This window comes from Podarcis muralis, chromosome 16 (assembly GCF_964188315.1).
Source record: "Podarcis muralis chromosome 16, rPodMur119.hap1.1, whole genome shotgun sequence".
Taxonomy (NCBI): Eukaryota; Metazoa; Chordata; class Lepidosauria; order Squamata; family Lacertidae; genus Podarcis; species Podarcis muralis.
In genome coordinates, this window is record NC_135670.1 from 21,911,532 (window position 1) to 21,924,027 (window position 12,496).

Consider the following 12,496-nt stretch of genomic DNA (forward strand, 5'->3'; position numbering starts at 1 on the left):
AAGTAAATACCTAAGTAAATACCTAATACCTAATACAATACCTAAGTAAATACCTAAGTAAACCACCTCAAATTGCCTTGAGGTAGATCACCTCTGATAAATAAACAATCCATTCAGAACAGTTGGGAAATAAATTTTAGCCAAAAATACAAGGGAATCAACTACTTGCTTTTGGGGATCAAGGAACCTGCACATCAGGTTGTTCATGCACCAACTTGACTCAGATCAGTCCAGCCTAATACCATTTTCCTCTGATTGGCACCTGTTTTCCAAGATTTAGACAGGGATAGGAACCTGAGGTCCTTCAGAAGCTGCTGGACTACCATTCCCATCATTTCTGAACACTGACCATGCCTGCTGGGGCTGATGAGTATTGCAGTCCAACAACTTGGGGAGGGCCACAAGTTCTTCATCTCTGGCCTAAGAGATGTTTCCCCACCCTAAAATTACCCAAGGTAATTTTAATTGGAAGTGGTTTGATGCATACAAAACAAGTGCTGTACCTGTGAGCCATGAAACAGTGTTTTAGGAACAGCATAAAATTCAAAACTAACTTTCAGTACATTGCAACCACACCTTTGCCAAATGAGAGCCATCGTTCATCTCCACATAAGCAGATTAAACATGTCAGAAGTACAAATAAATGGAAAAATCTTCTCGGGCTGCTTCGTGCCAGTTTTGCTGCTCTCTGTCTGATAAACGGCAGCAAATAGTCTATTAATGCTTTCTACTTAAACTCATTTAAGAATACAAGAAAATTTCTTTTTATTTAAGGTTTGTTAATGGTGCTTCTAGGCTGGCCCATAACTACAGTTCTCTGGATGTCATACATGAAATATATTATCCTATGATATAAAATCAAAACACGACTCCGCGTTGATTTTCTTTTGCAACAGAACCACACTCACTGGCCTACATTTCTGTATTTATTAAATTTCTATACTGCCCTTCATCTGAGGATCACAGGGCAGTTTACAATACAAAACCACAAAAAATATAACATAGTAACAAACAACATCAATAACCCCCCATCCACCCTCAGTATATATTTACAGTATTGTATTATGTACAAAGAGTGCATCACGTCAGGATGATTCAGCACTGACTGCACTACTGTGACTCTATCCTGAAACACTGCAAAACTAACAGCAACACCCCCACATAAAACCACCATAGAGACAGATAGAATTATACACACACACACACACACACACACACACACACAATTTCTCCAATCAGCTCAAGGCAGTGTACTTGGTTCTGCCCACTCCACTTTAGACTCATAGTCCTACAAGGTAGGCTAGGCTGAGAGACAGTATTTGTCCCAAGGTCACACAGTATGTGACATGGTTGAGTGGAGATTTGAACCCGGGTCCCCTCAGTCCAAGTCCAACACTTCAGCATGTCAGCATGGTGTTTGCAGCTCTGCGAGACCATGGCAGCACTAGAAAGCAGGTATGTGAACCCTGAAGGTTAAACACATAAGGAAAATAGATCAGTGCGGCCTAGTGGTTCCATGATGTTTCCAGTGCACTCTGGCACTCGTCACAGTGTCCCATTGTGCCAGAAGCTCTTTAGTCGTGCTAGCCAAAGTTGTCTGTGGACAAACGCTGGCTCCCTTGGCCTGAAAAGTGAGATGAGCGCTGCACCCCATAGTCACATTTGACTGGACTTAACTGTCCAGGGGTCCTTTAACTTTACCTTTTACTTTAGTGGTTACATGTTTAAAATTGAAGAAACCTAGGTTTAAATCTCCAGTCGTGACCTTGGGCCAGCTGCTCTTTCTAGCCTGACTTATCTCAAGTGTTGCTGTGTAGGTATTGTTGTTGTTATCATCATCATCCATTAATGTTGTTTGTCGCTTTATCTTGTCCAAAGCAACTTACAACCATCTTGTGTGGGAGGAGAAATATGCAGAGCATATACTCTTTGAAGGGAGGGTATAATGAAAGGGACAACTTCTCCCTTTCCACTTTTGCCATACCATGAATAATGTTACCCACCCCTATCATGGCCACCTTGCTCACTTTCCCTCCTAAATTAAAGGGGGCCCTGAACTTACTAGCTGAACTGCTATAGATTTCCCTAAAGATCCATGGGAATTAAAGCTTAGGAAGGATGTAGAGAAATCTATTGAAGAGCCATATCCAGACCACAGGCTGGTACTTGAACCAAAGCCCTTCCCAGTTAAAAGATCTGCAGCAGCTTTTCATGCAGATTGCTGTGATGAGTTCCTTTTAATGCACTGGGTTTTTATTTATTCATAACTTTATTTATTCATAATTAGTTGGGAGTTAACAACCCAGTTTTCTGCTTCACACATCAGGCTGGGGCACTTGCTCACAAATAACTCACCTGCTGCTCTTTTGTAGGTGTGGCGGAAGATACCTTGAAGTACTAAGACCAGCTACTGCATCTAAAAAAAGGTAAAGGTACCCCTGCCCGACAGGGCCAGTCGTGACAGACTCTAGGGTTGCGTGCTCATCTCGCTCAAGAGGCCGGGAGCCGGCGCTGTCTGAAGACATTTTCGGGTCACGTGGCCAGCGTGACGAAGCTGCATCTGGCGAGCCAGCACCAGCGCAGCACACGGAAACGCTGTTTACCTTCCCGCTATAAAGCGGTCCCTATTTATCTACTTGCACTTAGGGGTGCTTTCGAACTGTTAGGTTGGCAGGAGCTGGGACCGAACGATGGGAGCTCACCCCGCCGCGGGGATTTGAACCGCCGACCTTACGATCAGCAAGTTCTAGGCACTGAGGTTTTACCCACAGCGCCACCCACGTTCCATTGCATCTAAAGATTCACTTAAAAACACACAGCATTGGAATCAGCCCTAAAGCACAATCTGCAATAAACAATGTGTTTTCCAGCAGTAGTTAAAGGTATATTTTTTTCCTTTAGTGGTGCAAAATGTCCACCCACAAAAACCAATAGCGGAATGTTATGAGACGAGAAGGGATGAAAAGAAAGCATGGCCACTTCTTCCTGGAAAGAAAACTGGGTGGTATGAACACACTGTAAAGGGCACAATATACAGCTGAAGGTTTTTTAATATTTTCTGGATTCTTTAAACTAGAGAGCGTATCTTAAAACTAACAGGTTAAAAGGGAATTTGTACTAAGGTTGCCTTTTTCCACTTTGAAAGCATTCCATTATGGCTCTGCCAAAAGTGTTTTGTAAGCCCTTCTACATTAAATCTGACATTTCCCTACCACTACAAGTTGAGTAATGAATTCTTCATACACAGAGTGTGAGCTCACCCTGCTAGAGAGACAAGCGCATGAACACTGCACCCCTGTGCAAACCAGGAAGGCAGCTCAATCCCAAGAGTCAGTGGTGGAGCTCCCACCCTATCACAAAACCCTTTACTAAATGTTTTAGTACCACAGTCATCCTTCTGTGAAGAAGCAATTTCAATAATAAAGAAGATTTTCACTTTGGTTACAAGAGAGCACCAAAACATCTTAAAAACAGATCTAATCCTTATGTGTAAGCATGTAAATATGCTCAGGCACGGAGCATAAGAATGATGAACATTACAAGCATTTTGCCACTACTGTGTCTGAACATGAGCCTCTTTGGGGTAATAAGGCAAGAGCAGGTCAACCAATCATTCCTGACCCCTATAAAAGCTTCTGGGTGAGGCTTGTTTCATGGGCTGATCTACAAGGGGACTCAGCTGCTGGGTTCTCTGGAATAAGCTAGGGACTTTAGCCTTGCCCTTGCCCCACCCCCTACTTGGCACTGACGAGCCTTTGCGAGTGACTTACTACTGACCAGATTCCCTCACCTCCTGTCTAACTATCAATGAAGCCATGAGCTGCAGCAAGCCGCTGCCCAGCCAACCTCTCCAAATTTAGATGTGGGGTGCTTCATGTACATCTATGTCATTTTAGAATGGCAATGATGAACAAACAGCTTTTTGGTAAGGACTCCACTTTGTTTAAGAAGTAACTGAGCCAGGAGCTACTAAGCAGAAGATGACAAGTTTTGGGTCAGCCAGGGGTGGAGTAAGCAGCAGCAAAACATAGCCATGCTCCACCCACCTTCCCAATGACCCACTTCTGCATACACACAGAGGAACTGGATAGCTCAGCTGGTAGAGCACAAGACTCTTAATCTTAAGGTTGTGGGTTCAAGTTCCACATTGGGGAAAAGAAGAAGAAAAAGAAGAAGAGGAGTTTGGATTTGATATCCCGCCTTTCACTCCCCTTCAGGAGTCTCAAAGCGGCTAACATTCTCCTTTCCCTTCCTCCCCCACAACAAACACTCTGTGAGGTGAGTGGGGCTGAGAGACTTCAAAGAAGTGTGACTGGCCCAAGGTCACCCAGCAGCTGCATGTGGAGGAACGGAGACGCGAACCCGGTTCCCCAGATTACGAGACTACCGCTCTTAACCACTACACCACACTGGCTCTCAAGAATCCTGTATTGCAGGGGGTTGGACTAGATGACCCTTGTGATCCCTTCCAACTCTACAATTCTACGATTCTATTAAGTCTCAGGGAATATCACCTGACCTGTTTGATTGGTGAATAGAAATGCACAACGTCAATCACTGTGAATGGTAAGGAGTATGAGGGCTCTGGTTTGATCAAGGCCTAGCTAAGGATCCAGCTCAAGTGTTTGTTTTCTTTTTAATCATGAGCTTAGAAGGCTGTTTTTTAAAATCATCCCTACTTATATTTCAGTCATATACAACCAGCCTCTTGGACAGAGGCCACAAAAAACGCATTTTAAAAGTTTGTGACTGTTGACCCACAATGGCTGGCTTCCAACAATCATGGCTGATCACCCTGATCATACCATCAAGGAAGCAAAATAATCTGGAGTTGTCAGTATATTGCGCATGAAGATTATTTCCTCTCTCCCTGCCCCACAAGTGTGCACAGAGTCTTCCCTCAAAAGATGGGCAATAAGGAGGTGGAAGAGAGTAGCCTTTCATAATCATATTTTAATCCTAAAACTAAGATGAGACACTTCTATGACAAGAGGTTTCTGCAATAAGATGAGACACTAATGACAAGATTCTGTAATACTGTTGAATATTTATGCAACCCTCTTGAAACTATTGCTCCAACTGTGGAATTGACAGTATACAACCCCCAAACTCAAAGAAGTAGCCGCATGGTAGGGAATCAGGAGATGAGGTTAGAGGCCTGACTCTAAGCTTCAGAATATTACATCTTCCTCTCTTTTTAAAAACAGCAATTAGGAGTACAAGGGTTAAAAGGAAAAGACACGAGGAGAGACATGCAGTAAGTAGTCTACCGAATTGCTCACAGTAAGAATTACAACGGTTCTTACCCTCCAGTGTTCTGGAAGCATTGGGCATTTTTGCAATTTGCATTTTCTAAAAGTTAATATTTTATTCAAATTTAAATAACACATATTGGACTACTAATGTGCATGTAAGTTTATCCTTTCTGGTAAATTAGTGCAAAAATTGCTTCCAATCAAAACAGTTCTGGCTATGGGCCTGACTCAACCAGCTCTTCACCAACCTCCCTCCATAGGTTCTCAAGCAGCCAACAGCTATTTGCCAGTCACATGACTTCCATTTCCCTTCCTCTTCTACTCTCCCATCACAAGTCACTACCAGTTACACAAGTTCAGATACAGAAGCAACTAAAAGCCATCATGACCATCAGCTCACACAGATGCTTCCTTCTTTAAAAAAAGAAGAAGGAAGAAACCTTTTATATTTCCTGAACTGAAGCACAGTCCTTATCACTTACATAACTGAAAAGGAATAAACTAAAGAATCCACCTTCACGCTACCCAAATACTGTTCTGTAGCCACACACAGCAAGTGGTCTGTACACATAAGAATTTTAAGGATTTTTATGTCATTCATGTAAACCTGTGCATAGCTTCTATCACTCTTCTTTCCCCATTATAGACAACTTCCTTCACACACACAAAAAGAGGCCTCTCAAGAAAGAAGGCATTAAAGTTAATTCAGCTCCAGTGTTCTAACACTAACCAATACCCTTCAGATTTCAATGCAATGGTAGCCACAGTTTTCAATACTGAAACATACAATAGGGTCTTGGTGCACTTAAATGACATATGGACAATTCAGGATCTTTAGGAGTTATTCAGATATGCCTAGATTTGGAGTGTAGTTACAGAATTCTGCCAACACAATAAACATTGTTTAAATTAAAAATCTAGCATTTATATAGTACATTTCAGGATTTATAAGACACGTGCCGCCTTTCAAACTAAGAAGCACTTCAAGCCTACCGAAAGAAAATTAAAGTAAACACAATGATTAAAAAGTACCTAAAAACACTGAACATTAGTCCGCACACACTCAAAACATCAGAACAACAGCATTAAATTAATCCAGTTATAACCACAAATGCCTGGGAGAAAAGGAAACTGGCTAGCAATGGGATGCCTGCAAGTGGAAGGTGCATCTCAGGGTCAACAAATGAGAATACCTTGCTGCGATATCCTCTGCGATCCTACCTTAGTAACAAAAAGCAAGGCTTCATTCAATGACATAGGTCAGGGTGGTCCAATGAGCAGTCTGAGGGAAGCCCCCTTTTTTGTGGCCCTTAGCACTTAGACTAAGTAAAAATGCATGGGTATTTTGGAAAATAATAACACCTGCAATTTATAACAGCAATATATGGCAAACCAAAAGCTAAGGTGAAGCCCAATAAAAGTTGGATAGAATGACCATTCACAGAACCCTGTACTTCCTTGGTCAGCATAACCATTGCTATACTTTGAGAAGTTCTTGAAGGACAGTAGCACTGGCTCTAACTACTGCTCACTTCCACTTGCACAAAGCCACAAGCAGAGAGCTCTTTGACATCTTCCTCCCCAATTCAAGAGCAAAACTTTGGCAGAGTTCATTTCTTAGTGCCCAATTGCTCTACTCACTCCCTTTTCATTGGATTTTGGCACAGGAGTGAGCAGCTGAAGTACAAAAGACACTCTGTCACCGGCTGCATTCACATGTGAAAATAAGCCATAGTTAGTGGATGACTGTGTAAATGGTTCCCACTGTAGTTCTCCTCTAGCGCAACCAACTATGACCCTGGCTCCATAACACGCACCCGACCATAACACGCACATAGTTTTTAGAGGAGGAAAACAAGAAAAAAAATATTCTAAACGAAACAGTGGATGTATGATTTTTGTGGTTCATGCTGTGGCCACAGACATGTGATCTGACGGTGAGTTTGGGGTAGCCCAATGCAAAAATCCTGAGGATCCATGTGGATCCATGCTTTGTAACCACGTTTTAAGTGGGGAGGGAAGGAAAAGCACTCAAGGGACAAGGAACACGCATGGGGTGGGTGGAGAAGGATGCTGTTAATAATGCAGAAGAGGGGTATAAGAGGAGAAGACTCCTCTCCTCTCCCGCTTTGCTCCTTTAAAGCAAGCAGGTTCTCTGTCCCTCTCTCCTCCCCACTCAGCGGCTCTTCTCCCGCTTTGCTGTTTCAAAGCGAGCCACGGAGGAGGGAAGGAAGGGGAACCATGGATCCTCTGCTCACGACTGCAGCAGATCCCCCCGCCATCCGTAGGCATTCGCTCCATAACACGGACAGACATTTCCCCTTACTTTCTAGGAGGAAAAAAGTGAGTGTTATGGTGCAAAAAATACGGTAATTGCCCTTCCTTCAGAAGGAGTCCAGGGCAATTTTCAGCAAAGGTAAAAACATAAGGCTACAGGGATTGTTACTATTAGGAAAGAGGAGTTTAAAATGTTATTTGCTTGTGTAAACAGTGGCAGAAGTGGCCAAAGTGAGTAATGAAAGGGGGATTCTTACAAGCTATGCCAAGGACCAAATAGGAAACCTCAGGAGGTCAGATTGCAACTCCCCCAAGCTGCCATTTTTTTATCCCCACTATACTCTTTCATCAAGGCTTTGTCACAGAAATAGTTTTGACAGTTAAAGGGAAAAAAAAGTTATCTACAGGAATCCCAGTTTTGCTGTCGTCTACATGCAACCACATTCCTTCCACTGCAAATCATGGAAGACTAAACACAAGTTGTTATACAACCAATGCCTATGGATCACTATCAAATTATTCCAGGATCAAAAGGGAGGGGGAACCTAAGAAATAAATAGTTATATCCAAGATTAAGTGATCAAAGTACACAGCACCAAGAAAAGGAGGAAGTGCTAGCAACAAAGCAGGATGGCTGAAGAGCCATACACAGAATTATTAACAAAAATGTGCACAGCTGAAATAGAGCCTCACTAATACAGACACAGGGAAATGACCACAGAGTTAGTTCTAGAATAATCTGCCTTCTTATGAAATGAAGCCAATATAGAAAAGTAAATACATAGGATTAAAGTCCTGATGCTTCAATTACTTGTCATACTTCTAATGCATCACAGAACAGGTACTTTGTAATAGAATACAGGCTACAAGGGATGGGAGTAGCATGTAAATAAACAAGCCCTACTTTCCTTCTGCAAGAGCATTTCTAGGTCTATGTTTAAAGAGATGAGCATGGTACTTAGCAAAGCTGCAATATAAATGGATTTACCTTCAACCCATCAGAAACTCGCTGCATTACCACTTTTACCTCCAGGCTAAAGTTAAGCTATGGCATGAAAACTGCTCTCACGGCCAAAGCTTTTAAAACAAACTACATACCCATGGTTTACATCTCTCACTGACCACCACTAACCCTGCCTTTGCTTTTCTGCCAATACCTTCCCTCCCCGTAGAGCACCAGTTCCCTGCAACTGAGCACAACTTCGTTCACTCCCTAACTCTCCACACACAGTGTCACTGCTGCCCCTCCTTCATCCTTCTTATCCAAACTTCACAGTGTCATTCCACGCCCACAAGTATAAGTAGTTTACATCTTTACCTAATGTTATACTCCAAGTTAGCTATGTAATGTGGGCGTTTTGATGTTGACTACATATCCATTTGCTCCTGCAACCTTTCATAGCTGATTCACAGGATCCAAGATGCCATCTAACACAAACATACCTTAAACAGGCTTGTTGCATACTCTTGTACAGCTTTCCACCTCTCTCCAAGCTGTTACTCCCGCTTGGCTGCTCCCTCACACTGCCCCCCCCCAAATTATTTCCTCTCATCTGCACCCCACACCAAATTGCCACACTCACATTGTTGCTGCCACAGCTACAACAACCCTCAAACTATTTTTGGGCTCCCTTCACACCTGACACTACTCCACCCATCCTGGACTCCTCACATTTCGCTCCCTCTTCTCAAGCTATTCAACACTCTTGGTTTCTTCACCCCTTCTTGCACTGGGGGTTGCCCCCTTAACCAACCCTTCTCTTTTGCACTGAGGATCCCTCATAATTGGCTGGCTCACTGTTGAAGGAAGGCATACATATTGTTACCTCTCCTAAGTTGCCCTCCTCCCTTATTTTGCTTTTCTTCAAGCAAGGTCCAAGCACACATCCACCCTGGTAGCTTCCATAACCTGCACCGATAGGAAACCTTTCCCCCCTCTGCACCATGCCCTCACTTCAAAAGGCCTTCATTTGATTTCTTGGCAATTGTCTCCTTACCTCTGCCTCTCCTCAACTCCTTCTTCCACCTAATGCCCTTCTCATCCGACACTGATACCAGGGAGAAAGTGGAAGAGAGTCCCACATCTACCCCTAGGGCAGGGTTTCCCAAACTTGTGTCTCCAGCTGTTTTTGGATTACAATTCCCATCTTCCCTGACCACTGGTCCTGCTATCTAGGGATGGTGGGAGTTGGGTCTCCAGCTGTTTGTGGACTACAAGTTTGGGAAACCCTGCTCTAGGGACATAGGAAGCTGCCTTATGGAGTCTGGCCATCCATCCACCTGGCTCAGTAGTGTCCACACTGGCTGACAGCAGCTCTCCAGGGCTTTGGGAAGACCCTTTCCCAGCCCAACCTGGAGATGCTGGGGCTTGAACCTGAAACCTTCTGCATGTGAAGTGTGTGCTCTATCACTGAGCCACCCCTCATTCCCCTCCAGGTTTCCCTTTTACCTGATATTACCTCTGTTCCTACAGCATTAAGGAAGACTTCTATCTGGCACACTCCCCTCCAAATTCTTTAACCCTTTCATCCCACCTGCAGTTCCATCTCACATACGTATCCATCCATTTTTCATTCCTTTCTGTCTCTCTTCTCTTCAACTTCCTTCCTCATCAGTGTACTCCCTTCAATCAGACAGACTCTCCTTTACATTGCGGTGGGAATTCTTCACATCTACCTCCCTATCCTTAAGCTACTCCCCATATTCTTCCAACCTGCATCTCCTCTCAACCACCCAACAGATTCCTCTATCACCTGACATTTTCTCACCCTACTGTATTGGGGGAAGATTTCCTTTCATTTTTTTAAAATCATACTTATATTTCAAATTATTTCTCAGCCACCTTTCAGGTAGTCTTCCCAAGGACAGCTGACCTTAGTGACCTTCTCTAGTGCAGCTGCAAAATTGTGGCACCCTCCCCACAGAGGTGCATCTAGTTTCTTCACTATACAACTATCAATGAAGGCTGATGGCACACTTCTCTGTGCTGGCATTTGACACCTGAGATGTGTGTTTTCAGGTCCCACTCTATTCCTGTGACTATATTCTGTTTTAACTATTTGAATTTTAAATTGTTGTAACCCGCCCTGTAACCTGTTGGTGAAGGGCAGGCAACAAATTTAACAATAATGAGGATGTTGTTGCTCCTTCAGACTCTTTCCCTCTCTTAGTACTCTCTCACCCCCAATCTTGTTTTCCCCACCATTATCTCTCTCCCAGTCACACAATTCCTCCTCTCTTCTCCCTCCCTCTCAAGTGACACTTTCCTTTTCAGCTGATGGTGTTCACATATGCTCCCTTCTTCCCTCTAACTACTCACACCACCACCGGGTGTCCCACCCTACTTATGACCCGCACCAGTGGGGGTTTTTTTTGGGGGGGGGTACAAAGGTATGTAGCACCAGCACCTTTTTTCTAAAAGAAAAACGCTGGTTAAAAGTGTGGCACTTAATGTAACAACTTCATGGTGAGTACTGGCACCTCTTTTTCTAGAAGAAAAGCACTGACCCCCAACCCATGTCTCTCTCTGCCTTCCCCCAACTTGCTCCTTTTGCATTAACCCACTTGATCTCATCTCCTAACTCCCAATAGTGTGTGTCTGTCCCTCCTGCCTTTGCAGCCTTCCTCTCTCCAATGTCACCGTCCAGCTGGCCTGCTTTCCCCTCCAATTGCTCATAAATCCAGCAAAGTCCAGGGTTCCCACCCCACATACACCCTGCTGTTTCTCTCTCCCTCTTTTGAGTTTCCCAACTTATTCTCCCACCAGTATGTCCCCTGTGCCTCTCTCCTCCCTGCCTTCCCCATCCTAGCACCCCACCCTGCCCTCACATCATTTGCCCCACTAACCCCCCTCCCTAAAGTCCTAGGGTCCCACCCCGCACATACCCTTCCTCATTTCTCCTTCTCAACTCCCCCACCAAATGTTCCCCTTATTCTCCCACCCCTCACACACAACTTCCCCCATTTAAGTCTCTGGCTATCAGCCTCCCCTTCCTTCCTGTCTTCTCACTTGCCATCTTCACTCTGGCCCTCCGACCCTCCACACACCCCACACTAGGGGGCCAATCTGAATAAAATATTGGCGGGGGGGGGGGGGGAGGGAGGCAGGTAATCCCTGCCCTGCATAATTCATCACAGGACATGGCACACACACACCATTTGAATGGCATTGCCCATCACCTGGGGGGGGGGGGGGCTCAAATATTTTAGCAGTGTGTGTGTGTGTGTGTGTGGAAAGTGACCTCAGACCTTAAAGTTGGCTCCTATGCAAAAAAAATCATCCTGGGGTCCCACCCCATATATCCTTTCCCTCCAGCTGTTCTCCAACCCCCCTTTACTGGAGAAAGGAATAATAATAATAATGTAGTAGTAGTAGTAGTAGTAATAATAATAATAATAATAATAATAATAATAATAATAATAATAATAATAATAGATGGGGAGGGACCACAGGACTTTTTTGCGCCCGCTTTTTCCACCTGACACTTCTCTCCCCCCCCCATCTCCGTCGCTTCCCCCTCCCTCCACGTCGTTTCTCCACAGCTGCCTCCTTTCCCCCTCCCGAAGCGCTTCTTTTCTAAACTCCCCTCAGAGTCCGGTTCTCCGCTGCTGTTGCTGCTGCTTTCACTTCCACCCCCTCGGAAGACTTTCCTCCCCGATAATGGGGGGGGGGAGAGAAAGAGGTGCGGGATCCCCCCCTTCCCCCATTCATCGGGGGGAGCGCTTCTCCTCCCCCTCAGCTTCTCCTCCACGCCCGACTCTCTTCCTCGCCCCCTCAGGCTTCCTCCCCGCCCGCTGCCCCCGACGCCTGAGGGGAAATAAGCAGCTCTCCCCGGTCAAGAGAGCCCGACTCCTCCGGACGGGGAAAAAGTTCTTCGGCGCCCTCCGGCCCCGGCAACCCCCGCTGAGCCAACCCCAGCCTGAGCGGGTGGCGGGGGAGAGAAAGGGACGGGGCGACCGGCGCG

General features: G+C 44.9%; 1 protein-coding gene across 3 annotated transcripts in view; it reads right to left on the reverse strand.

Moving 5' to 3' along the window:
* TAOK3 (TAO kinase 3) overlaps positions 1-12,496 on the reverse strand; it is a 119,000-nt gene that overhangs the window by 106,368 nt on the left and 136 nt on the right. The window lies entirely within an intron of this gene.